At 47.7% G+C, this 17,062-nt stretch overlaps 1 long non-coding RNA gene across 2 annotated transcripts; it reads left to right on the top strand.

Annotated features, from left to right (window-relative positions):
* The first annotated feature begins 12,969 nt into the window (after positions 1–12,969).
* Positions 12,970–15,544, top strand: LOC309861030. 2 transcript variants are annotated; one of them, XR_014309740.1, is made up of 4 exons: positions 12,970–13,021; positions 13,204–13,411; positions 14,272–14,383; positions 15,165–15,544. It is a non-coding gene; the product is annotated as an uncharacterized lncRNA (long non-coding RNA). The 2 variants fall into 2 exon arrangements; XR_014309741.1 differs by lacking the exon at positions 15,165–15,544 and having other exon boundaries at positions 14,272–14,588.
* Positions 15,545–17,062: the final 1,518 nt, after the last annotated feature.

Here is a 17,062-nt window from a genome sequence, read left to right on the forward strand (position 1 = left end):
GAACAACCATGTCACTGAACGGAGCAGCGCTGCCTCCCGATCACCTGCCGTCGTCCTCAGCAAGTAGCAACCAGTTCACTGTTTACCTCAAAGGCTCGTGTACTGGAGGTGTTCGTGTCAAGTAGACCACTGAGCCCCTGACTCTGAGCATGTGCGCCTGTCCTGAAAATGACAATGCCTGCAGGCTGGCTGCTGGGATTGCAAGGGGGGAGTGTACAAAGCCCTTTGCATAGTGGCCACTAGAGTACGGGCTCCATAAAGAACCAGTCATTGAATGAGTGAATTAATGGATGAATGAATAAACGACAAAATAAATAGGCATACTGGGTGAGATCTTAGAACTGCATAAATTTAGTGAATTTGAGACAGCCGGATGCAAGAGAGGCTACAAAGTCTCTTCTCCAAACATCTGGAGAATTCACACACGTGAGCCCCGCTGGAGCCTTACTTACCCCTGAACCCATCCCAGCGGTGGTTTTGAGGGTGAGGGCCAGGGATGCTTGTGTGACGGTCCCCACATAGGACCTGTGCTGTCCTGTCCCCACACCCAAGCAGGAATGACCAATACAGGCAGAGGGCTGCCCGCGGCACACAGAGACGGGGACCCTGTAGAGGGGGCTAGGGGCTTAAGGCAGGCCCCGGAGAGCTTGCTGGGCCTTTGCAGACACAGCTTAGTAGCTGCGAGGGAGGGCTCCAGAGCCCAACCGTCTGGGTTCAAAAGTCAACCCTGCTTCTTATTAATTAAGTGACCCTAGACAAGACCCGTGCACTCTGCATGCCTGGGCTTCCGGGTCTGTAAACTAAAAATGGTAACAGCACCTGCCCCACAGGGTTGTGGGGGTTCCAGAATCACTGCTTGGGAAACATGAGAGCAGTCCTTGGGCCACCATGAGTTCCCAAAAGATGTTGGCTGGAAGCGGAAATAAAAACATTCTAGCTTTACATATCTGCTGCTTCCTTAGTGTCTGCTCTGTTCTGGGTTCTGGACATGGAGGGACTAGATATAAACAGGAGGGGACCCCAGCCCCCATAGGCCCCCAGTCTGGTGAGGGAGGCTGCCGTGTCAGCAGACGTGGGCTCCCAGTGACATCATTGCTGTGATAGGAACATAACTGACAGGCTGACTCCCCACAACAAGGGTACCCAAGCCGACCCGGGACGCCTGAGCACCCTTCCTGGAGGACATGATGAACTCCAAGCGGAAAGGGCCACTGAGCCAGCAAGAGGGGAAGGCAAAAGGCTGTGTATGGCATGGCCCAGAGGGAGGTGAGCTGGGGACAGCCAGGGCACAGGAGGATGAGAATCCCACGGGCAAGGGGGAGTATGACTCATGTCAGAGATTTGCAGGCACACACTCTCAGGGCCCAGGGCCCAGCACTGAAGACCCAGAGAGCAGACAGAAGCAGCTCCCGAGGGCATATATTCTATTAAGAGAGATGGAAACCTAGCATGGCAATAATCCAGTGATGGCAGTAATGCTGAGGGGGTACCAGGCACGCCCAGAGGCTGGAGGAAGCCCCGGCTAAGCATAGGAGATGTGTTCTGAAAGATTCAATGACTTTGACACAATGATGGCAGAGGACATAATGACAGCAGCAATGTTCCTTCTTCCCGCCTGCCACCAAGAAGCCAACCACCATGATGGGCTAGGAGGACCAGCCATCTGCTCGAATCTCCATTCTGCCACTGATCTGCTGTGAGACCTTCGGCCAAGCCTCTTAACCTCTCTGTGTCCTCAGTGGGTTGTTATGAGGATTGAACAAGTTAACACATTTAAAGAACTCTGAGCCATGCCCAGCATATAAGTAAATGCTCTATGTGATAGTCCACTAGACCCATCTGTTCGGTACATGGGTTAAGGGTATGAAGCTCCCCTGGCTCCCAGGCATTGTTCTAGTCCTTAGAGACATCACAGCAGCCTAAATAGACAAGATCCTTGCCTTCGCCCAGCTTCTCAGGTTGTGGGGCTCTCAGGATTAAAACCGGAGCTGTCCTGGGTGAACAGAGGCAGTCCGTCACCCTACTTCCGAGCTGTGTAGCCTCAGGAAAAGATTTCCCCTTTCTGAGTCTTGCCTAAAAAGCCTTTCCTGAGTCCACTGTCTGAGTCACCCCTTCCCGGACATGCGCCCCCTTCCTATCCTTATTTTTATTTCTATCATACACGGACCACGAGCTCGCAGCGCATTTCTACATTCGTGTGTTTGTACACTCGCCACTCTTGTCTGCCCACAGGGGAATGCAAGCTGCACGCCGCACACTTCCTTCACTTAGAAAGTGAGCCATCGCCCTGCACCCACCACCTTATGGATACGTGATGAGTGTTCCAGGAAGGTCGTGACTGGGAAATTCTTTGTAAAGGACAGCACGCAGGTAAGTCGATTTTGGACACAGTGTCAGCACCCGGAAGGTTGGGGTACGGCAGAAAGGACTGGCCTTGCGTTGGGGAAAATCCCAGACACCTTTGTGTTGAATAAGCTCATCCTGTTCATGAGGAAACAGGAGACTCAGGGACTGCAGGGGGGAAGAGGACTGACCCCCAGTCCCCCAGGAAGTGTTTTAGCAGGGATCTCTGTGCCCTTCCCCTGCTTCTCATACAGCTGTCTCTCTGATACCTGCCCTCTGTCTACTCTGCTAGCAAGACCCGTGTGGAGTCCAGGACATCACGCCGAGAGGAGTCCTCCTTGTTAGGGGCAGGGGATGGAGATTTCTTGCAAATGGTCACGTTCATGTCCCCAGCCTTCAGCCCTAGCAGTTGCCAACTGCTACATGGATTGAGATTTTGGACAATGAACTTATGATCACTATCAGGAGTATGTCTGTCCTTCAGCCAACGCTGGCATCATATTATGAAGGCTCTAAAATATTGACATTCTTCATGATTTGGAGTCCACAGGGAATAAAAACACTTTGCATTAATCACAAATTCTGAGATTTGAACATGAACGCCAGCATTTCGTTTTACACTTCAACTGAAAATCTCCTCTTCAGCCCAGACCTGCCCAATTTCTAACCAAATGTTATTTGCTTTCTCCTTGAGTCCAGAAATGTGTTGTACCAACGTCACCCTAACCATTTTTTTTAGAAGGCTAATTTAACATGGCAGCATGTGTGTTATTAGGCAGGGAATCTGCTCCACCGGGCTGCCCCAAAGTTTGCCCGCAGTAAAACACTTAGCCGCTCGCCGTGGACCATTGTGTATTGACAACCAAAAGGGAATTCATCATTTCCATTCCAAACCTGGTCCTCCTCCTGGTTTCCCATCCTAGCCATGCCTGCACAGTTTACTTACGTTTCCAGGAACAAAGAAGTGTTCTAGACTCTTCCCTCGTCTTCACTGCCCACATCCGGTTTGTCCCCTGTCCCATCATTTCCACCTCCTTCCATATCTCCCCTAAATCAGTTGCCATCCCTGCTGCTTTACTATATAATTTAGTCCGAGTCTTCTCTTTCCTTCACCCAGACCATTATCATGCATGGTGTCACGACGGGGTCCTCTGTCCCAGCCCGAACCTGCACATGGCCTAATGTATACACCTCCCAGGCAGGTGGTCAGACATGGCTGATTGTCTTCTGTTTCTTCATTTTCCAGTTCTCACTTTCTCTCTGAGTCTTTATTCATATCACTCTTCTTGGCACCCAGCCCGATGTAGCTCATATCTGGCCTTAACTATGCATTGATTCTTATCAGCTAAGTAATGTTGCTTTGTAGGGAATGTGTTTGAACCTAAATAAATGGTATTATGCTGTTAAGGCCATTGGGTTTCCCTTGTCTCCCTCAGTTTTGTTGCATGGAGATCTTTCCATGCCGCTGTATATGCACCTGTACTGTGGTGTCTGGCTCCCAGAGCATATTCTACAGGTGCCTCCCCCCATTTTCTGCTTGTGCTTGCCCCTAATGGGCACCCCAGATCCTCACCTCCCCTTCCTCCCAGAGCTTGGCAAGGATGATCCTAGGACACATTCACTTGCAGACCTTGGAAAGAACTGATCTGAGCTGCACACCCAAGAATGTACTAACTGGGACATGGGACGCATGCGATCCTTAATTTTGCTACGTGCTGCAGGTCCCTTTTCAGAACTCTGCCAACGTGCACTCTTGCTTCCAAGTGCAAGCGCTCTGGTCTCCCCACATCCTCCCCAGCACGTGGAACTATTCACTGACTAATGCTCACTGCACTCCTACACATACCTTGATTGTCACAGTGTTGTTCTCGCTTCCACTCCCCTCGTTGCTAGTGCGATCGAGTCTTTCCTCACATATTGCTCAGCCAGTTGGGTTCCCCTTCTAGGAAGGAGATGTTCATCTTTGTCCTACATCTCCTGAGTTCTGTATTTTCTTTTTAATTGGGTTGTGGGAGTTCTTTGCAGAGCACAGGTACAAAAATCTGTTGACATATGGGATGTCACAACCATCTTGACTCAGCCTGTCATTTGTCAAGTAACATTTCCGGTGGCACCCTTCGTTGAGAGCGAATGGCCTCCATTCTAATGCCAAACTCATCCATTTTGCTCTCTGGCTTGTCAGGACCCCGTTGAGCCTCCCTGCCCCCACCGCCCCAGCGGACCCTCCATCCCAACTGTGTAACTTCAGCCAAGACGGACATTGCCTTCAGCGTCGTCCTACCTTAGGGAATACAAGAGACTAGTGCCCAGATGGGCAGGAACCTGACCCCACGGCTCCACAGATGCCATTCCTAAGGAAGGTGACAGTGGGACTGAGATCAAATGAATCAGTCTCTGCCTTTAGTGGTGGTCAAACTTGGGAGCTGTTGATGACCATTTTCTGGGGGTGATAAAGCCGGTCCGCAGGCAAAGGCCAACATGGAACAGACAAGAGGGGAGAAGCAGAGAGACGACAAAGCTGGAGGGAGTCAGGATTTCCCTTCCCATCCTCTGGCTCCTGAGGCTCGGCCTCTCCCCGGGGACAGCTCGGCAGCTTCCTGGCCTGTGTTCCCCAGCTGTCTTACAAAAAACAGAATTTAGGGATTCAAACACTATCTTTATCTCAGCCTCACCCACCAACCCCTTCTATTACTGCTTACTTCATTCCTTCCATTCAGTCGGCCAGATATGTTTGCTTACAACTTTGCATATTCACGAGAAAACTGTATATCGAGACTACGAACGGAAAATAAAAACCACTCACTATACCTTAAGGTCATGATGGAAAAAAAATATAATTAGAACAATACCAATGCTAGCTGAAGGCAGTGCACTGTAGGGCGTGTTCTACAGAGTAGACCCAAACTGGGACTTTCCTCTTCATGTAATCAGGATTTATAGAGATGTACAAAAAGAATAACCTTTTCTTGGTGTGATTCAAGGTTATGGAATGTCTCTTCTCCAATCTCTTAAAACACCTCCCAGTCCCAGTCATCTCTTTAAAAGCCGATGTTCTAACGAATCCTCTCTCTGTCCCCTGACAAGAGTCCCCTGACAAGATTTTTATTTTCTTTCACCTTAATCTACGTCTGATTATTGGTTTCTGATCATTGCAACTGCGAACTGCAAATGTCATTAAAAAATAAGTGTCTTTGATTAAGGGATGACTGTTCCGATTTATCATTAAGAACCCAGCTTAAAGGAAACCAGCATCCATGCCTTCCTCCCATATTCTGTTGTCCAGAACTCAATCCTGTGAACCTCTCCTAGAAGCAAGGGGTTATGGGAAATGTGGTCCAGAGCTCAGCCGGCTTCCTTGCATCATGGAAGGGATGAGTGAATCTTGTGTGGACACTGTCTGCTGTACGCTGTCACCAGAAGCTGGCACAGGGCCAGACATGCTGCGGGAGCTTGGCTGAGGAAGGGAAAGAAGGAAGGAAAAAGGATAGAGGCATAGAACGTGCCCTATGCTTTCTTTGCCTTTAGGTGGAAAGAAAATTACTTTTTACCCTTAAGCCTCATTATTTTAAGTGAGCATGAACTACTTTTTTCCCCCAGACATACTCAGCATAATACAGAGAAAATCTTATGGTTTTATTAAGCAGTTTTGTTTTCATTCCCAGAATCTTTCTGGGAGGACCTCATCTACAGATTAATTCCTGAAAGGTCACCTGGAAAATACATTTCTATAAATTAAATCTTGTCTTCCCCGGGCCCTCATTACACAGTCAGTCAAGCTTCTCTGGGAGCATATTTCTAAGCCATATTATCTTTAAGAACTCAGCTAAACATACAATATCACACACTGGGGTATGCGTGCGAGATGGGTCTCAAAACAAGCCACGGGATAAAACGCCCAGCACTGAGAATCACCCGGAGGAGGAATGCGTTTCCTCAGGCTGCCGTAACAAAGCAGCACACAGTGGGGGGCTTACACAGCAGAGATGTATTGTCTTGTAGTTCAGGAGGCCAGAAGGCTGAGACCAAGATGTTTATGGGGCTAGTTCCCTTTGTCAGCTCTGAGGAAGAACATATTCCATGGCTCTCTCCTGGCTTCTGGATGGTTTGCTGGTCACCTTTGACATTCCTTGACTTGTAGGTACACCCTTCTGAGCTCTACTTCATGTTCCCATGACACTCTCCCTGTGGACACGCCTGTCTCTGTGTTCAAATGTCCCCGTTCTATTGGGACACCAGTCCTATTGGATTTGAACCCCTCCTTAATGACCTCATTTTAACTTGATCATCCAGAAAGTCCCTATTTGCAAATAAAGTCACATTCTGAGATTCTAGGTGTTAGGAAGTCAGCACGTGAACTCGTGGGGGACACAGTTCAATCCATAAGAGTCATTGTCTCAAAATCAGAACGTTCAAAACAGAAACAGCAAGGGGGGTGCCTGGGTGGCTCAGTGGGTTAAATCCTCTGCCTTCAACTCAGGTCATGATCCCAGGGTCCTGGGATCGAGCCCCGCATTGGGCTCTCTGCTCAGCAGAAAGCCTGCTTCCCCCTCTCTCTCTGCCTGCCTCTCTACTTACTTGTGATCTCTCTCTGTCAAATAAATAAATAAAATCTTAAAAAAAAAAAAGAGAGAGAGAGAGAGAAACAGCAGGGGGCACATAAGGCAGAGAGAAGTCAGTCAACCTCTGAGAGGTCCTCATGGCCCATAGCTGGAGCATAGGAAACACTTTGACGTATCCAGCTTTCTTTCCCAGAGCTTAAAATAGCTACTGACCTTGGAGGAGTGGGCTTGGTGAGATGATGGGAATGTGGCTTCCAGAGGCGGAGCCCTGGGCTGTAATCCAGGCTTACATCGAACCAACTGGATGATTTCATACACGAGCCTCTGTGTTCTCGTCTATAACTTCAGGGGGTGCAGGCTTCATAAGATTGTTACGATGACTCAATGAGCAAAATGTCTGATAAGTAGCTCATAGCAGGCATTGCCCTAAGCCCTGGGTATAGAATAATGTTGAAGACAAGCCTACCTTAAAGGAGTTGTAGGGAACAGCCCTGCACCCAGCCCCTTGAGGTACCTAACTTTGCTCCATTTCCTTTCTCACATCTCTCTCCAGCCAGCCATCCCCACCAGCCCTTCATTATCCCATCTTATTTTGTATGCATTTCAAAAATACTCTTCCTCCTAAACAATTCAGTGTGCCTGTCATTAACCAGTGTTCAGTATCCATGTATAGTTTCTCTTTTTATTGTGAGGTAAACTTTCATATGGCAAAATGCACAAATCTTAAACATTACCTGCTAGTGGGTTTTGACAAATGATACCACGGTGAAGTGTAAGAACTGTCAAGATGCAGAATATGAACCTTCCATTACGTTCCTTCCCAGTCAATCTCCAGACCCACCCACCCTCACAGGCAGCCATTGTCCTCATTTCTAGCATTAGGGACAAGTCTGGGCTGTGGGGAAACTTTATATAAATATATGAGACAGTCTTTCCTCTTTGAAGCAAGCTACTTTTGTGAGACATAATGCTTCTGAGATTCCTCCTTGTTGCTGGATAGACCAGTGTTCCTTCCTTGGCTTTCTAGTACCGTTCCATTGTGTTCCTTTACCCATGGACGCATGCCTGGCTCTCCCCTGTGTTTCGGCTATGGTGAAAAATGCTGCTAGGAAGAATCTTACCTGAGTCTTTGTGTGGATGTGTGCCTTCATATTTCTTAAGAGTGTCATTGCTGGCCATAGGGTAGGCTTATGTTTCGTCTCACTTGGAAAGTTCCAGAAATTTTCCCAAAGTAATTCTGTCATTCTGTCTTTCCAACAACCATTTCCTAAGCTGCTAAAAAAGGAAGGTCACCCTGGTAGCCTCTGAGGAAGGGGACTAGAAGAAGAAAGAGCCCAGACCAGGCAGGTGACCGAAGGAGAGGAATTTGGAATGTTCTGGAACAAAATGACAGAGGCTGAACAAGTATCTCCCAGGTCACAAAACCTCTGTAAAAAAAAAAAAAAAAAAAAAATTATAATGCAGCATGATCTTCATCCTCCGTGTCTGTTCCGAATAAACCCAAATCATGACCAGGACACCCGACAGAGCTCAGAGAGAGAAAGCTCCATTCTTTCTTAAGACAGTAATTTCTTGGGGGGGGGGGAGGCTAACAAATGTGGAATGTTTCAACATCCATGCCAGTGTATTCTTTTATTAACTCTGAAGATGTTTGACCTATTTAATATTGGGGCAGAACAGTCTGCCTGAGAGATGGAGGTCCTCCCATGCGGTTTCTCCATCCCTCCCCTGGCCTACAGCTTTTGCAGGGAATGAAGTGAATTGGCCTCCTTATTAGCCACCCCTGGGAGTGCTGTCCAGAAAACTAGACCTGGAGTTGGGGTCTCCAGACCTCTCGATGAATCTGGAAACTTCTTAGCGAATTGTAATCAATCCCTTTTCCGAACTCCTTATACTATCTGGGAGTCTTCAAACTGCGGAAGCAGAGCCCTGGGGGTACACAGAGACATGGGTGTGTTTTCTTTTATCAATTGCCAGATCTTCAGTTTGCAAAAGCCCGTGTTTCTAAAATGGGCCGTCTGCCAGCAGTCTAGGTTCTCTGCTCTCCCTTCCCCCCACATCTTCCCTTTTCCAAACACCATCCTGCACCTCGCAGAAGAAAGGCTTGCTTCCCCTCCAGCCTCCAGGCTAATTATGACTGTAGCGCTTTGCCAGCATGGCCAGGCCCAAATAAAGGGAAAGATGTGAGAAGGAGCAACTGCAGAGGAAGGGAGAGTCCCTTAGCAAAGCAAAGAACTTCAGTGACAAACACTGGAGCAAATTCCTTATAGGGCTTCCCCTTCTGACTTTATTCAACTGCCTATTAATCTGTCCATTTCCATTCATCTATGTCTATCTATCCAACTTAGAACTGGAGTTCAGAAGGGGGATGGTTGTGTCAAGGTCCATTTTTTGAACTAAGTAGTGAAGTCAGGTGCTTTCTGATAGTTCGATTTGGCCACTAGTTTAAATAAATAGCCTTGCCATTTGAACAGGGTGGCAGACATTTTCAAAACTGAAATAGCTTAAATGTGCAGCTTCAAGGTTCCAAAGAAAATAGATTTAAAGCATATACTTAGCACACAATAAAGAGCAAACTGCCTCTCTTGCAACCATTTAAAATTGTGATTTACATATCAACTTAAAAATGTGCAAGGGAAAACAACACTTTTTAAATAATTATTGTCTTAAGGGGACCTGGAGTAAAATATTTTGAAGCCTTCTGCCTTGCGATGTCACTCTTCATCTGTCCGAGCTGCTTACTCAAGGCTCTTCTTCTAAATAAATACAGTGCCCTTCTTAGAAGGGAATCTGGCAAATTGACTTCTCCCTATCTCATTACAGTAGGCGGAAAAAAATAACAAAACTGTCCCTTTGCTTTTGGAAAAAGAAATTCATATGCAAAAGTTTCCATCAGCCACAGCAAAGCTGTTTGCAGGTCGGGATGAAAGACAGACAGACCTATCACAGAGGGGCAGACTCACAAGGCACACCTCTGGGCCACACGCCTTTTCCAAGCCTTATTTAAAAGAGGTTTGCTTCCCAGAGCTGCAGAAAGAAGGGGCTGCAGGCGGAAGCCCAAGCTAAAAGCAAATGCTGAGTCCCAAGCCCCTGGCCATCTTCCCTGGGAGGGCCCGCTGCCCACAGCCCCAACCCCACCCTTGGCCCCGCCCCCAGGCACCAGCTCCTGCCCTGGACAGGAGGAGAAGATGGGGCTGCCCTGGGGCTGGCTTGAGCAGGCCCCATCAGGCCCCCCCACACACCTCTGCCCCCCCCCACCCCCGGGGTTGCTAAGGAGGAAGCCTAAGAACAACTCATTAAAAGCGCCACTTCTCACACTAGAGAAAATTCAATCATGACTTTAAAAGATTTTCCTCTGTTTTCTTTCCAAACCCAATTAGATGCCAACTACCTTTGCTGATTTCAAGCCCAAATTGCCGATGCTATTTTATCTAACTGATGATTACAAAGGCGTTGGAGAGCTCACAGCAAATATGTGAGGGAAAGGGTTTGTTTCCAGCTCATCTAGTCCAAATGAAGTTTTGCTCCTATTTTTCCCTCCTCTGGGTTGGCTCTTGTGAGCATTCTCGCTGGCCTGATAATGGTTGTTATTATCTGGGGGCTGTGCTCCCTGTCACCACACTGAGAGTCCCTGGGCACCGGAGGCCATGGTGCAGGCCGGGTCCTCCCCTCTGCGAGGTCCCAGCAGCTCTCCTGGGGGCGTGGGCACTGCCCGAGCAGTTGCGGGGGTTCAGCAAGAATGCAGGGCATCCTTGGGGAGCCGTACGTGTTGGGTGTCTTCACTCTCACCTAGAAGCTGGGGGTCTGCATTTTCAGTGGTCCCTGGCTCCCCCGTTCCCGGCAGAGACCTGGCACGAGCTTCAGTGGACTGAACACTGAATTGGATAGACTCACTCAAACCTGTGTTCATTTATTGTAACAACCGCAGGCTAACAGTTGTTGCAGGCTGCTTCTAGACAGAACTCAGCCTCCGGGGTCTCTGTTAGTTTGCTGGGCTGCTGTTAACAAGTTCCACAGACCAAGGGACTGGAAATAACAGAAATGGGCGGCCGGTCTGAGGCCAAGGTGCTGTCAAAGCAGTCACTGCCCCATGGTCCCAGGGGGAGAATGTGCCCCGGGCCCTCCCTGGCTTCTGCTGGTTTGCTGGTAGTCTCCAGCATACTTTGGTTTGTACAGGCTTCTCTCCAAACCTAGACCTTCAGAAGGTGTTTGCCCGTTGTCTGTGCCTCTGTATCTAAATTCCCCCTTTCTAGAAGGATCAGTCATACTCTGTTGGGCCCCACTTTGATGGCCTCATTTAAATTTGATTACCCCTAATACTCCTATTTCTCAACCAGATCATATTCTGAGGTTCTAGGGGCTAAGATTTCAGCCTATCTTTTCGGTGGAGACACGCTTCAAGCCACAACACAGTCTAAGAGACCATGAGATCATGACTCCATGAGTTTCTAAGTGTGGTCTTATGTTCTAGAGTCTTTAAGCAGAAGCACGACCACTTGCAAGTTTTTCTGCAATTTAATGTAAAGGACTCTTCCTCCTGTACTTCTACCTCCATAGCATTACAGAGTTCCCTAAACGTTTGGATACTTTCTCAAATGACCTTCCCAGCAACCCCGTGACGTAGGGATTGGCACCGTCACTCCATGGATGAAGAAAGTAAGGCAAGGGATGGGGGGGCATGGCCTGGCAGAGCTCCCAAGGGCAGGGATCACTGCAGTGGGAATTCGCACCCAAGCCCAGGACTATCTGGTTGGATGCCATTGGTGTGCTGACAGCTCCCTCGTTTTCTCTTTCAAGGGCTCACTGGTCTGAATTGTGTCGGTTTTTTTTCTTTATTAATTAGTTGGACAATTTGCATAGAAGGGAATAAATTGCCAACATAGAGAGACACATCGTCCTCATCAAATGTGTTTGTTTAAAGCTGCGGGGGGGGCGGGGAAGTTCAGCCCCCACAGTCAGCAGATGCTTTCTGTCTGCAGGAGAGCAGGACTGGGGGGCCTCTAAGCCAGAGGGCAGGGAGCCATGAGGAGGCTGGAGGAGGCATGGGTGGGTGCCAACGACTCCATACAAGGGTGCCAAGGCCAGTGCCCAGGAGCTGAAGTAGTCAGGCCAGTTCAAACACCGCCCTTGACCTGTAGGAGCCTCCATTCTTCATCTATAAACTGAAATCACAATGATAATACCTGCCCCATACTCTGCTGAGTGAATAAACACTTATGGAATAAGGAATACACTGGAAAGATAGACGAGATTCAGTGGGAACACAGAGGAGGGGCTCTTGAGGAGAATGTCTGTCCCAAGGGGCTGCTGCAGAGTGAGCGCGGCTGGAGGTGGTGGGAAGGGCAGAAAGAGTGTAAACCTCACTCTGTCAACTCAGGAGGGCAAGATCTTTCTTTTTTTTCCTCCAAACTCAAAGCAATTCCTAATGTAAGGGCCTACTTAGCCAGAGAGAGCCATTTTGTTGTTTATGCAGTAGACTTGGATTGACCTTGCCCCTCCTCCCCACCAGGAACTTACTTAGAAACAAGTCTGGGAAACCAGTAAAATATGACTGACCAGCCCCTGATAACAGAGCTCATATACCAGGGTGTGTCAGGTCAGGGGGAGGTAACAGAGCCCAGAATACAAGGATGAGTCGAGCCAGGTGGAGACATCCAATCAGGAAAGCACCTCCCTAACCACCCAAGAATGTGGGCCCTGCCTATTGGGCGCCAATTCTGACCAGAGTGATAGGCTCGTTCAAATAGCTACTATAGGGTGAATTGTAATTCAGTTGGCCACCTGTGTGTGGCCAGGCTCAACCACATGGCCTTTACTCTATAAAAGTTAGTCTGTGAGGCTGGGAGGGGTCGCCTCTTTGCAAGAGACGGCCCTGGCGGGTCAGTTTGATTCTCAATGCTTGGTGCGAAATAAAGCTTTGCTTGACCTTCGCTTTGTATCAGTCTCGCTCCTTTGATCATGGACCCAACACTATCTGAGCCCCCATTCTGCTGGACCAACAGAATAGGTAACCTCAGTCCTTTGAGGAATTTGGTTCTGGAACTTTAGGCATCTCTTAGAAACAAGTGTGCCTGTCTCTGGGGCCTCTTTCAGTCTGCTTCTGGGCTACTGATGGGCAGGTGCAGGCATTGGGAGCCCATCCACCTTCTTGGACACACGGACACGCCATTGCCAGTCCTCTCTGGGGACTCAGTGCCCCCTGGGTGGGAGACACCTTGGTGCTTAGTGGGGCTGAGGGACAGGCACGGCTCTCCTCTCCATGACTCACAAAACTGTCTATTTTATCTCCTACTCTCTTCAGCCCAGATGATCTTTTCTGGAAGAAGAAAAATCTTTCTCTGTGTTTCTTCAAGACACTTCATCTGTATGCTAGAACTACCTCCCTCTGAGGTATAGATTTTTAGAAACGAAACCAAGAAGGTCAGGAAGGCACTTTCTGCTTCAGGCCCCACTACATCCTTTTCCCACACAATGAGCATCAAGACAATTACGTATTTCAACCAGCCATGGTGAGGAGGATGAGAAAAGGGAGCAGGGGTGGGGGGGTGGGGGGTGGGGGTGGGATGAAACCTTCATCTCCAAAACATTTTCCCAGCTCAAAGGGCATTTGAGGCTTTGGGTGCTGCGAAGGGCCAGGTTGGCGGGACTGAGTGTGGGGGGGAAGGGTGGGTTGTCCATGGAAGACATGAGGTGGTATAAGAAATCAGGTTTTAGGCTTCAAGGGGCTTCTGATGGCAAAGTAAAGAGGCTAGGTTTAATCTTGAGGGCCAGGAGAAGCCAGTGAGAGACTGCACGCAGGAGCATGACAGGATCCATGCAAGCTCTTGAGAGGGACGGAGAGAGATTGGGAGGCCGTGCGTGAGAGAAGTAAGTGAGACACGAACACAGGTTCTGGCAGAGGAAGGGGCAGAATCGAGTCACACTTTGAAAGTAGAATGGGCAGAACTTAGGATCTGACCAAATGCTGGTAGATTTGGTGGGGGCTTGAGGGTAGGTATCTAAAATGATCCCTACGTTCCCAGTCTAGAAAGCTGAATAATTGATAAAGTCATCGTCCAATTTAAGGAACATGAAAAATGAGGCATATTTATGTAAATTATGATGAAGGTTTTGGGGGGCATGTTGAGCCTGAGAAGCAGGCAAGGGTCTTCAGTCCGAGAGGGTTAACAGGAAAAGATACATGCGTCACACATGGGTGTATGCTAGAACTACCACACACGTGGGTATGACTCTCAGAGGGAAGACCAGGATGGGGGATGGACATGTAGGAGTCATTGACATAGAGACGTGTTTCATCCATCAGTTTAACCAGGAGTCCATAGAAAAGGAACCTGATGATAAAAGTAGACCATGTACCTCTGTGATACAGGATTTGGGGGCACAGCAGTGGAGGATCCAACCCAGTTTGGAGAGAGAAAGGAAGATTTCACAGAACAAGCCATGTCTGCTTCCTGAAGCATGAACTAGAATGTGCCTGATGGGTAAGAAAGCTTGGAGGCTGGGGAGCTTTCTGTAGAGAGCTCACCTGAGGGATCATCGATCTGGTGTAATGAGTCCAGCCCAGAGTTAGGTCTAGTCACTGTTGCAGTCACCCCCAAAGAAGGTAATGGCATCCAGAGGGAAAATGAATTTCATTTGTGTATTGGTCTGGGCATTTCTTTCTGCCATAACAAATAAAACCTAAACTTTCGTTAACAGCACCATAAAAGTTGGTTTTCCTAGGGAACAACCCAACGTAAACAGGTGATTGTCCTCCACATGGAGATTCAGGAATCCAGGCTCCTTCCATTACCCCAAGTCCTGGGAGTCCTCGGCTTCAAGACGTTGCAGAGTGGGGAGGAGTGGGTGGAAAGAGAGTAGAGAAGCCCCGTCACCTTTTTGAAAGTGACAACCCAGAAGTGACACACATCCCTCCCACTTACATTTGAAGGGTGAAAACTAGTATGTAGTCAACTTGGATATGATGGGGGCTGGGAAAGAGGACCCCTCACCAGCCAAGGCCCTCCTGATGATAACTCTATGCTCTGGGAGGGGATCATGAGACGTTTTAGAGAGCGAGCAATGTTTGTCACCAACAAAGTCAAATCAAGATGTAGAGGGAGTATGGAGAATGGGTGTCAGGAGAGATGCCTTGGCTGCAGTGGGTCCCAGGACAGAGAGTGACACAAACGATTCACAGCTGGCCATGAATGTGGACAGGAGCAGCTAGGATGCTGGCCATTTCCCTAGCACCCAAGCACACTACTCCCATTTGTCTTTTAGGGTAGACCTCGTGGATTCACACCAGGGCACAGAGGAGGTAGGAGTGCTGAGGATACAATTAAAGAATAAAGAGAGCTATTTTGGTTAAAACTCTGTCGGGAAGCACAAGCCGTCCTGCAGTGGGCCCCTGATAATAGGGTAAAGTTCAAAGGGCAGAGAACACCGTCTTCCCTTATTCCACCAGAGCCTTCAGAAACACACCCACACCGGCTCTAGGGGATCTGCGGCCCTGCCCATCGGTGTCTGAGAACATCTAGGGCACCTGTGGAGCTCCGCAGAGCCCTGCAGTTTCACGTCTGTCCTCTAGCACACATGAGGCTCCATCTGGGCCGGGGATAAAGGTCTTCACAAGAAGCTGAATCCTCCATGAGTGGATGGAAGCATGTTTATAACATTGAAGGTATTGTTGCTTATAAGATCCCATTTTGACTCTCAGGGGTGAGGCCTTGGGAAAGTCAGTTTAAATATAACACAAGGCATTGACCTTCTAAAGTGCTAACCTTCAGAAAACAAAGGGTTCTGTCTGTGAGTCTTTGCAAATTAAGCACAAAGGAAAGGGATATACTCTAAAACACAAAGTAAATGATTTGAAAATTGTCTCTGGTGATGTTAGAAATTCTAAAGGTCAAAAAAATGCATGTACCTGACATGACTTCACCTGTACTAGAGACAAATACGTTCAGTAAACATATGGTAGATAATGGAGTCATATTTTCCATTGTCAGAGACAGAAGTTACAAGCAAGCAAAGAAGCTACTACAAGCTAGCATGAAACTTTTGGTTTTGCACTGGAAACAGAGGTATCAAAATAAATTCGTGTCTGTTGGATTTTTATAGATGGACAGAAGATAAGTAGATGGTAGATAGATGACAGACAGACAAAAAGAGACAGAGAGATATACATATGAGTACATATAAATTTATAGCTTCCTAACTATGCCCACTGAGAGGGTCTGGCAGCAATGACATCTTTCAGGAAATACACACACCTAACACCCAGATCTTGGTTTCTAAATACCATTCCTCAAAAGGGAACCAGGACTCCTTGGAAGCATGGTTGATTCCAGGTCTGGTAAAGGGAATACAAGATTGGCCTGGGACATGCTATGGTGCCAGAAAATAAGGAAGTGCCCCCAATCCCACCCAAAAATGTGTAAAAGAACACAGGAGCTAACCCGAAAGCACTTCCAATGACAAAAGCTGAAACAATTTGAGCAACCAAATAAATATTATAGTATTTGATTATAAGTATAAATAAATATACTATTATATACTATATTAAGATGTAGTCCATACTAATATAAATGATTGAATCAGCAAATAAATGGGAAGGGACAATCCTTCATTACTAAAGAACCCAATTATTAAATGTAGAAGAAATGGGGAAAATAGAAAATGACTATTAGAACACTACTGTTAATAATTGCTACAGGCAAGATCTACTGATGAATGCTAAAATTAGTCTGTGCAAGTTTAAGGAGAAACAGGGTATTTATGCATTTTCAAAGTATCTATCCCAAACTTTTACTAATTACCAAGGGGAAAATAGTAACATTGCAATGGAGAAAGGCTGGCAAACCAATACCACTTAACATGAAGATCAGGGTTAACATCAGTGTTATGCCCCTTCTGACCTGAGGCTCTGAGAACAGCAGTCACATCTGGGCAATTCTTCCCGAAAAGCCATATTCTCAGTGTAACTGTGGAAAACATCTGACAAACCCACACCAAGGGACAATCTTCCAAACATCTGACCTGCTCTCTTCCTAAGTGTCAAGGTTGTGAAAGACAAGGAAAGACCAAGGAACTGCCACAAATCGAAGGAGACTAAGGAGACAACCAATGCAATGTGCTGTCCTGGAACAGATCCTGGAACAGAAAAAGAATTTCAGTAGAAA

Source organism: Mustela nivalis (assembly GCF_964662115.1).
Source record: "Mustela nivalis genome assembly, chromosome: 3".
Lineage (NCBI taxonomy): Eukaryota > Metazoa > Chordata > Mammalia > Carnivora > Mustelidae > Mustela > Mustela nivalis.